Source organism: Lycium barbarum, chromosome 12 (genome assembly GCF_019175385.1).
Source record: "Lycium barbarum isolate Lr01 chromosome 12, ASM1917538v2, whole genome shotgun sequence".
Taxonomy (NCBI): Eukaryota; Viridiplantae; Streptophyta; class Magnoliopsida; order Solanales; family Solanaceae; genus Lycium; species Lycium barbarum.
Genome location: NC_083348.1, coordinates 71,278,013 through 71,289,303, shown reverse-complemented (window position 1 = coordinate 71,289,303; position 11,291 = coordinate 71,278,013). Strand labels below are relative to the sequence as shown.

The window sequence follows — 11,291 nt, the reverse complement described above, 5'->3', positions numbered from 1 at the left end:
CACTACAAATACACTAAATAGAGGTTTTTAAAGCAAGCAACCTCAGCAACTGTCTGCAACTGTCAAACAAGTGCTAAAGTTGCTGCAGCAACTTACTCATCTGTTCGAAAAAGTCAACAAGATTGCAAGCCATTTTTTCGAAATCTTAAGGAGAACAAGAACAAAAACATTACAAAAAATCATAATTTTAGAACAATGTACGCTATTTACAAACGCAAAAACCCCAACAAGTCAAACAAATACCCTAAATAAGAGTTTCTCGAACAAGAAACAACAAAATAAACAACATTGAAGACAAACCCATGTTCTTCTTTTTCTTTTTCTACAACCAAAATCATCAATTTCTACCAAATAACTTTTGGAACAAGTGAAACAAAAACTTTACCTTGATATTAAAGAAGAAGCAGCAGCAGCGGTACCTATAGACAAGGGTGAAGAAGAAGATGACAAGAAAAGAGGAGAGATGAGAGACGTCCAAGTGAAGGAGATTACCTGTTTGCTTGGGAGTTTTGATTTTGAAATATGGAAGAAGTGCGAGGGAGTTGTGGGGAGGAACGGTTTGAGAAGTTTTGAATATTGAGTGGGTGTTTTAGTATAATGGGTGGGTGTTTTGGGGTTTTTTTGTAGTTTATAAAAGATTAAGAAGTTTTAAAAATTACATTTTGGACCCAATCTTCTTAATTCCAAATTTAATTGGATTTTGATGTGGGATGGGCCCTACACGTCACCTTTAGTAATTTGAAGACTTTTTAATCACCCTGAGTTAATTCTTCCCGCTAAGTTATCATCATGTCTTAGAATCCAATCCATAGGTCATGCTGGCGCATGGCTTTTCTCATCTCAACACTTGCCGTCGGCACGAAAAGACGACTTTCGTAGTATAGTTCTATTTAATTATATTATATAATATATAACTTGCATCTTATTATCTTTTTAGTATATGACGTAGATACAGACTTAGGAGGAATTGAAAGGGAAAGGACACCAATAAACCAACAACCGTCCGGATGTTACCCGATTTGAATTTATATGCAATATACGACTACCAGAATTTTGGCCTCTTTTTCAATTTTCTTTTATCTGCTTTTCATATAGTACGTAAAAATGAATATTATTTGACTAAACTAACATACTGTAGATGACCATTTTCCATTTGGTTGTCATTTCTAGTGAATCAGTCTTTTTCCTTTCCTTCTATTGAATCGGGCAATTTGCACGATTGCCCTTATTTGTGGTGATTTTTAATTTTTGCTCTTCGCCTAAAATATCTTGAAATTTTAGATTCGAATCTCGGCTCAATCAAAAAAAATTTGCAAGGCAGAATTTTTGTAGCAAAATTAAGGCCTAACTTTTGTAGAATCTTAGTAGAGTAAAAAAAAATCGTAAGGCAAGTCAAAAAAAAAATTCGCCAGACAGAATTTCGTAGCAAAATTAAAGCCTAACTTTTATAGAATCTCAGCTGAGTAAAAAAATATTTGTAAGGCATACTTTCTATATAGAAGATATGTCTTAAGGCATAACTTAGGACAACAGTAAGGCCTAACTTGGAACTACAGCATAATCAAATTAGGCCTTATACGGCCTAATTTTCGCGAAATCTAGCCTTGAGATTTTTTTTTTACTAAGACGGAGTTGGAACCCAAAATCTCGAAGTATTTTCGATCATTTTTTTAGGGAAAGGGAAAAAAATAACATTTTTTTTTGCCCGGATTGAGTGGTCTTTAATTTTTGTCCCTCAAATTGGTGGTCTTTAATATTTACCCTTCGCTTAACACCCAAAGGTCCTGGGTTCGAACCCAAGCTCAGTCCAAAAAAAATAAAATCGCAAGTCATAAGTTGAGATTCGCAAGGCAGAAATTGGACCTTAAGGCTGAAGTTTGCCTTAAGGCAAATTTTTACTCAAAATTAGGCCTTAAAGCCTAACTTTTGCCCAAAGTTAGGCCTTAAGGCAAATGTTTGCAAAATTCGAGCAAAATATATATATATATATATATATATATATATATATATATATATTTTTTTTTTTTTTTTTTGCTTTAAGGCAGAGTTTGAAACCGAACTCATGTCTTAAGGTCCAACTGATGCCCTGCGAATTCCAACTTATGCCTTACGGATTTTTTAAAATTTTTGACTGAACGGAGGTTCGAACCTGAAACCGAGAGGCTTGTAGCGAAGGGAAAAAATTAAAGACCACTGATTTAAAGGCCAAAAATTAAAGACCACCCTCAGTGAAGGATAATCCAGCAAATCACCCAAAAATTAAAGACCAGCGCGTTTGAAGGACAATCGGTGCGAAAAAATGTATTGAATCGGTACTCTAAGATTTCTAATGGTAAAATGTTGAGGTTTGACAAGGAGTGGCCCATAAGCTGAAATAAACCAGCCCATCTAAAATTAAGTCCTCCTTAGACGTTTTGTAGCCCCGAGTATTTAGTTGGACTTGGCCCAAGCTTAAAACTGTGCCGCACTTAAGATTTTCAACTCATTATATGTGGGCAATTCTGCGATGCCCTTCTTTTGGGTGACCCCTCATATTTGAAATCTTTAAATTTTGCCCTTCGGCAAAAACTCGTGAGTTCCAGGTTCGAACCCCCACTCAGTCAAAAATTTTAAAAAAATTCGCAAGGCAGAATTTAAATTTCGCTATGTCCCCACCGGCATACACTTGTTAAGGAATTACCAAAGTTATGCCGGACCCGGCATACTTATGCCTTATGGGCAGACTTGGCATAAGTATGCCGGATCCGGCATAACTTTGGTAATTTCTTCACAAGTTTATGCCGGATTCGGCATACTTATGGGCAAACTTTTAGTTAAGCCTTAACTAAAAGTCTTTTCCTAGTTATGCCTTATGGGGCAGGCTTTTAGTTAAGGCATAACTAAAAGTATGCCTCATCCTTAAGACATAAACTTTGTTTTATAAGCCAAATTTGGTTAGTTCAAACTCCGCATATTGGCAACCAAATTGAACTTAACATTAGCAAAGCAGTAACGCTGGGAAAGAAACAGATCATACATTGGCAGAAACAAAGCATACTCATAAAAGGCTGATATTATTTTTATATTTTATCTACTGGTGCATCGTAGGATGTGTCAATTTGCACAACTTGGCAAGTGCAAATACTAACAGATAGGTGCATTTGCAACATTTTAAGACTTGAATATGCATTAAGATACATTTAGGTAGAACAGAACATCCACATTCTTTGTTGGTTTGTTATGATTTACTGGTCTGGCCCCAACAGAACAGAAATGATGTAGAGATTTCATCCGCCAAAATACAACTAGTTTCAGGTGAAACATAATAATATTATTGATGATTTTGATTGAATGCAACGGCAGAAGGATCAGAATAAGCCAAAAATTGTGAAGACAGTTGATAAATTATGACAATATACCAACAAAAGCACCTGTAAAAATAATTTCGCTAAAGGTTATGGATGTAACGTAACGAAAGAGGGAATGAAAGTAAATGTCCAACGCCCTATGGGCCATGGCTTAGCACCTTTAAGTGGCAAGTGAAAAGCATTATGTAACGCCCACTGACGTCTGTCTTTCTTCTGGCCATAATTTTATGGCTGTTAAAAACTGTAACCAATCTATATATAATATAAAGCTAGGCATAGAAAATCTTATGTGGCACATCTCAATGGCCTCCAATGATATTTATCTTTTTTTTCCCTTTTTTTGGCCTTTTTTCTATTTTTTTCCATTTATGTGCTATATTAAAAAGTTCAAAATGTCATTTATGTGTTATGTAAATGAATGCTTCAAAATAAATGACTTGTAAATGAGTGATTTAATTCTCTCTATGTAACATTGTGTACATATTCTTAATCTCAAAAATAATTTCTTTCACTTAAAATCATTCGTCTTCCTTCTCTTTCTTACAGTTTCTTATAGTCTGTTTGGCCAAGCTTATTTTTTCCCCAAAAGTACTTATTTTTTCAATAAGTGCTTATTTTAAAAAAAGTGAGGTGTTTGCCAAGCTTTTGGGAGAAAATAAGTGCTTTTGGGGAGTAGCAGAAACAGTTTTTTAGAAGCTAAAAAAAATAGCTTTTGTCCAAAAGCACTTTTGAGAAAAATACACATAGAAGCACTTTTTAAAAGTTTGGCCAAACATTAATTGCTGCTCAAAAGTACTTTTTAAATTAATTGGCCAAACACTAACTGCTTTTAGCCAAAAGTACTTTTTTGAAAAGTACTTTTGAAAATAAGCTGTTTTTAAAAGCTTGGCCGAACAGGCTATTACACACAAACAAAGAATCGGAAGTGATAAACTTTGACATTTTCTTCTTATTTAATTTCTCCTATTAAATATATGTTTAATTCTTTCTTCCACTAATGAAGATTGTAACGTCTAACATAATGGAGCAATTACTTACATCATAACAAATATGTAATTTTTTGAATTCCAGTCCATGAAACGAGGGCTCTTCACATATGAAGCAATCCTTCATTAAATAGCAACCCTCTTGCTCTCTCATTTGTGCAATCTTACCTTTCATCCCATTTTCTTCTTTATAATTTGTTTTGTGTATTTTGTTGATATGTACCTTTGGACACTACAAAATTCAGAAGAAGTTTTACGATATGGCTTCTTATTCCATTGTTATAACTTACAGTGCACTTCATTTTCCGAAATTACATTGGTATGGATTTTTATTCCATTTGTTATTCCTACTGTGCATTTCATTTTCTGAAATTATCACGACTGGATTAATTAAAATTAATAATATTGCTTTTCTTCTTTGTTGTATGTAGGTTTTAGATGCACAGATAATTTGTCACGGTTACTAAGTCGCTACCAGTCAAAGATGCATCTGCTCAAATATTGTCATCTCGGAAGACGCTAACTTCCAACAAGTGGAACAAAGAACTCTTAAAAGTAAGCTCTATGCATAAATCACGCATATCTAATCAGAGGTTTTTCTCTCTCACATAATATACAGTAAGCACAATATTTCTGTCCCTTTTTTTTTTTTTTTTTAATTATAATCCTTTGCGCTCATATGTATCTTTTGTATGGTTCCTTCAAATAACTAATTGAAGTTTTTATGAAATTCTTTCATTAGATGTTTTACAACGTCAATTACTAAAGTATTTTTGTGATGATTCCTAATCATGTTTTTCTATAGATTTCATTTATTGGATGATGAATATTGTTCACGAAAAGTAGGCAACTGAAACTCTTGGGATCTCCCTATAGCCTTGAAGAGCGACAAACAAATGATATCAAGTATTGCTAAAATGTACGTTTGTGTTTTGACCACTTTGAAATATTTGAAATTAGTATGTGGATAGGCAGAGTACAATTTTATTATGGTTGATAATTGTTAAAATTGCCTGAATATTTACAAGGAATGAGCACCATATACATATTGTGCTTATATGATTAAATATTATCACTAGGTGTATGAGAGGTTGTGAGTCCTAATTACTTTTAAATTATAATTAACTATAAAGTTAAATAAAGAGTAATGGTCCTTCCTCCCGTGTCTTTCAGTTGATTATTGAACATGAACATCAAATTAGTTATCTAGATGAAGCATTACAACTACTCAAATTTTCATAGTTTAGTTTATGCAGAGTTGTTGAGAAGGAACACTTAGTAGATAAAATTTATAAGGAGCCGAAAACGATATCCAATTTATTGCCATCAACACTGATAATCATGTCCTCTTCTGAATGGTGGTAATTAAAAAATAATGAACTATAAATCTTTTTTCTCTTCATGTATAATTAACGATAAATCATATCTTTTCCTCTTCATATATACCATCAATGCTTTATTTCCAACAGTGTATTCACTGAGTAAAAGTTTTGACATGAGCTAACAGTTACACATTTATATTGTTCGTTAACTTATGTTACACAAGCTGTGAGAAAAATAATATATGGTGATAATATTCTGCTCAGATTGCAAAGAATTGACTTCTAATCGTCTTATTATAACTTGAGATGAGAACCAGAATCTTGAAAATCACAACGCTCGAAGTAATCAAACTTTAGGCATCTTATGAAAATTTTGTCCTCCGCATTCTACTCAATGCTAGCTGGGTTCAAATATTTGACGGCATCTCTACCGGGAGTATTGTTTGAAGCTTTAATGGTAAGAGCATTCCCATAATACAATATTTATTAGGTTACTTAATACAAAAAAAAATGAATAGAATTTGAAGGTTCGTTCCCGTTATTACATTTCTATTTCAATATTTTGTATGAATCAAAGTTTTTTTTTTTTTTTTTTAATGTTTAGCAGTTTAACTTTTTTTTTTCCCGAAATAAATGGTGTTCTTTCATCTAAAGTTGTCTTAAAATTTAATACATGTTCTGGTTTGGATATCCAATGGAGCTTTCATAAATATATATTTTTTTAGTTGTCATATACGTTCTAATATAATGCTAAATGTCTTAAAATGAATATTAGGTTGAGGATTTTGCATGTAGTTAATTCGTGAGAACAATTATGCAATATAGCTTGCGTTTTTTTATTAATTAAATCTCTGTATTCTTAGTCATGTATGCTGATGTTAACATTTTTTTTCATTGCAAGCTTCGGGAAATTTGAATGTGCATGGTTTTTTTAAATAATTAATAATGAATAAATGAGATAGTCAATGGGACTGTCTAAATCAATTGGGCCTAGACTTTATTTAAGGAACTAATAAATTTGATTCGCTCTGCTAGACATATTTTCTTTGGTTCATATAAAAATGTTGTGTGTTAAATTTTTAGCGTTCCTTTATCCTGTGAGTGAAAATCGACATTGTGCAAATGTTTGATTGGTGTTCTTGTGTCGTTTTAACACATGTTTTACTAACTCAATTTTTTTTGTTTAGTCTATGTTGAAAATATTTATTTTCCATTTTTTTTTAACATTCAACTCTTGAGTACATTTAGTCCTGATCATGTATTTTGTTACATATCTAAATTAAGGCTAATGATATTCTAAATCGCAAAAAGCTTTTGTATCAGAAATATTGTTTTGAATTGCTTAGCATGATGTGAATAACATGACCATCATTTGTGTTGTTATTTAAAATAATACATTAGAAAATTAATATGGCATTTGGCAAGTGGATATAACAATTAAATTTAATATGCTTAAATGAGCAACATCATATTTTGATGTGGTTAATTTGTTTTTTAGTACTATTCGCACAACGTGCGGGTCATTACACTAACATTGAGGAGCTGAAATAAAATTTGAATCTAATGTGATGTGTGAACATATTCACAGGAAGTTGAGTTTTTGTGGTTGTGTGGTACGTGGAATCAATTGTCAATAGCCACTTTGGGATTTTTATGTATTTACTTGTGTAGTCAATTTCTTTCAATAATTGTTCTTTGTATTTCTTCTACTGGATCTTTTAGCAATAAAAAATTTTATGTACTATTTTGCTTTGCAGCTAGAAGATTGAGATATTATTTGCTTTCAAAAATTCCTTTGAAACTAAGACAATAAACAATATTACTTCCCAGAGATTCCTTCATTTTTGGAGTAACGTCCACAATAATCATCAGGTTTGTGATACATCCTCTTATTGTGATATTAGCTCCTGAGTATAAAAGACCGTATAATATGTGAAGAAGCAGTGGAAGCTACATATACTATAGGAAAATGTTTGTCTGTAATAAGACTGATCCAAAAAAAAAATGAGAATATAAAATTTATAATATGCCACACATGGTTTAGACACGTCTATTTCTATTATCTCTCTCCTCTTTTTTTTTTTTTTTTTTTTGAAACGATCCGCGCATCGCGCGGGTACGTACACTAGTATGTTCATAACCTTATCACGTTGTCTGCTTTTGTGCCTTGTGTTCACCCGAAAATCCGATACACAGATTTGGCCTCAATGGTAAGCGGCCCTCAGCTGTGTGTCACAGGTTTGTACCAAACAAATGAACACAAATTATACGTCTCACATATGAACTTTTAACATTGGAGTATGATTTGATAATGTCTATTCGAAGTTTAATAAAGTAACCAATATGGTTAAACTATTTGGATGGTGTAAAGAACAAGTATTTTCTGGAATACAAGTGTGTACTAGTATCTAGTATTACAACACCTATAACATATCTAATCGGGATGAAGAATTCATGTAACATAGTTTCTGAGGCAAGCTTGGTGGCTAAGGGAAATACTTGAACCTCATTACACAAAATTAATGATAATGGTCCGACTTCTAAATACCATATATCTGTGAAGCTATGAATAAGAATACAATCATAGTTGATACTCTAGCAAAGTCGATAGAGGACGGATATTTTGATCAACAATGAATACAATGGGTTGGCAAGTATGCTAAAGACAGGATATAAAAAATGAAATTATTGATATAGCCCACAAATATTCTTCATGTTATCAGTTACCCACATTTCTGTCTAATCATAATAGCAACCATAAATACCGCGGGCATATATGTAAATCGACATAATAGCATTTCACCTTATACACAAGTTAACCAAGAAATTGAGCAAGAGGATCGAACTAAATTAAAGCGAAAAGGCAACATTCCAATTGCATCATCCCATTTATATCGGATGCCCTCGAAGGTACATTTGGAGCTTGTAACTTAATATCTCACTAATATTGGATTTAAGTTTGTATTCCATTATGATACTATAGCATTTCCACTTCTGTAGAACCTTGTGCCATGCATAGATTAAAAGCTTATTTTTAAGTTCAGCCTTCCAGCTTGCTAAGCTAATACCAATTGATGTCTGAATTCCTAGCTTCCTATCCACTGGTTTTAGGTGTTCAGAGCATTTTGCCTTTGTATATGAGCTTTTAGAGCCTTTCTTTATCTCATCTTTAAGTTAATATGAGCTTATTACTTTATCAGCTTTTTGCACATCTTTTCCTCAGATACTAACATGTATGTTCCAGCTGCTCGTTTTCATGACTACATAAAACTAAATTTGTTTCTCTTTTATTATCCTATAGATGATGAGTCCCAGAAGAAACTCTCAAGGTGGACATTCCATCATCCCAATATCTTAGGTGGTGCAATTCCTGGATATCATTTCCGGAGTCTTGTGCGATAAGAAGGTGCCACTGAAACTTAAAGGTAAGTTCTACAGAGTGGTGGTTAGACCTACTATGATGTATGGGGCGGAGTGTTGGTCAATCAATAACTCTCACGTCCAGAAGATGACAGATGCGGAAATGAGGATGTTATGATGGATGTGTGGGCATACTAGAAGTGATAGAATCAGGAATGTAGATATCTGGAGCAAGGTGGGAGTGGCTTCGGTGGAGGATAAGATGCAGAAATCAAGGCTGAAATGGTTCGGACATGTGCAGAGGAGATGTACGGCCGCCCTAGTGCGGAAGTGTGAGAGGTTGGCTATGGACGATTTCAGAAGAGGCAGAGGTAGGCCGAAGAAGTACTGGGGAGAGGAGATTCGACATGACATGGTGCTGGTCCAGCTTATCGAGGACATGACTTTAGATAGGAGATTATGGAGGGCACGAATTAGAGTAAAAGGTTAATAAACAGTTGAGTGTTGTCTTGTTTATCATTTCATACTAATAGTTGTAGTATTATCCTTGTAGGTCCTTTTCTTTCGATTCCTGATACTATTTGTTGTTGCTTGTACTTCAATTATCAAATTGTTTTACTTTCTGTAGTATTTCACCACGCCTTATATACTGCTTTAAATTGCTTGTTCTTGTCGCTAGTACTATTTGATTGCTTCTTTTACTATGTCTTATCATATTATCTTAATGTTATTACTGCTTATTATTATTGTTTACTATTCCTGGTGCTTTTTCATCTCTCTTTGACCCGGAGTTCTATCGGAAACAACCTCTCTACTCGTCAAAAGGTTGAACTAAAGTCTGCGTACATTCTACCCTCCCCAGACCCCACCTGGTGGGATTATACTGGGCATGTTGTTGTTGCCTCTTTTGGCGCAGTGCCAATAAACTAATATATATTTCTTTCTACTATTTTCTACATGTTACTACAAAATTAGATGACCAGCTAGCATATTCCAGAAAGAGAATAAGATATTAAACATTTAAAGAGAAAACGTTAATAGAAGTCCCACCTCTTATTCCAGAAAGAGAATAAACATTTAAACAGAAAACATTAAATAGAAGTCCTGCAGTAAGAATTTGAAAAATACCATGAATTAAATATGAGAGGGGTTACCATTAGAAATTATTATAGGAAGAAAAAGGATAGTCGTTTCTAAGAAATTTAAAGAGGGACCGAAAGAGAAATAGACAGTACAAGAGAGAACTTACAAGTCCAAGAAAAATGAAGACGTCAATGTCAACATCACTGGTCGGTGAAGGCGGAGCGGAGTAATTTCGGTACCAGTAAAGAGTTTCAAGAGCGAGTAGATGCTACAAATCACATAGGGTTGCAAACATCAAACCCAACACCCAAACAGTCAAAACACAAAGCAAAAACAACGAAGGACATGGTTTACAGTTACTACTATCCATGAAAAACCTTCTGCATCTCCAATGGAAATATACCATTCCCGTCCTAAGAAAAAGAAAGATAGAAGGAATAAAATGATGGAGAATCTGCTAAATGAGTGAAGCACAACATTCCCAAACATGATATGTTAAAGCCCGAAAAATAGGTTACTGGAATGTACCCCTTTGATGCTTAGAGGCAAATCAATGACCATTTAAATAGATAGAAGATTAACTTCAAAAAAATTCATACACATAATTGTATCCAAATTGATATAGGCTACTCAGCGTTTTCAGCATAGATTACCATAAAGAAAAACTGGAATTGTTTTTCAAACTATTGAAAAATATCTAGGCTAGTGGTACCACCTAAACAACAAAACAATAATTTGGCACATAACCCTTTGCAGTAAATAGTTCAGATTTGGCATCTACTTCTATTTTCTCAATATTGACACACCTTTGTAAACTATGTAGAAAAAGAAATAGTCATTCACTATTTCATTAAGGTAAATTTACACAATCATAAGCATATTATACCATTAAGAGCCCCTTTGGATTGGCTTAAAAGTTGGTCAAACTAACTTATGAGTCCTTTTTAACTTATTTGAGTGCTTGATAAAAATAAAAAATAGCTTAAATTAAGTTAAAAAGTGCTTAAAATAAGTCAAAACTAAGAAGTTGCTCAACCACAACTTTTTTTTTTGGCTTAAAAGCCATTTTGGTTTGACCAACAACTTTACCCTTTTATCCCTTATATTTTCTGTTAATTCCAATACTACCCTTACTTTTAAAAATCATTTAAGCACTTTTATCCAAACACGTAACTGCTTATTTATAAAATAAC

General features: G+C 33.3%; 1 long non-coding RNA gene across 2 annotated transcripts; it reads left to right on the top strand.

Moving 5' to 3' along the window:
* Positions 1 to 3,474: 3,474 nt before the first annotated feature.
* LOC132625081 (uncharacterized) lies at positions 3,475 to 9,683 on the top strand. Of its 2 annotated transcripts, XR_009576635.1 has the most exons (4): positions 3,475 to 4,652; positions 4,765 to 6,112; positions 7,413 to 7,527; positions 8,957 to 9,683. It is a non-coding gene; the product is annotated as an uncharacterized LOC132625081 (long non-coding RNA). The 2 variants fall into 2 exon arrangements; XR_009576634.1 differs by having other exon boundaries at positions 4,765 to 7,527.
* Positions 9,684 to 11,291: the final 1,608 nt, after the last annotated feature.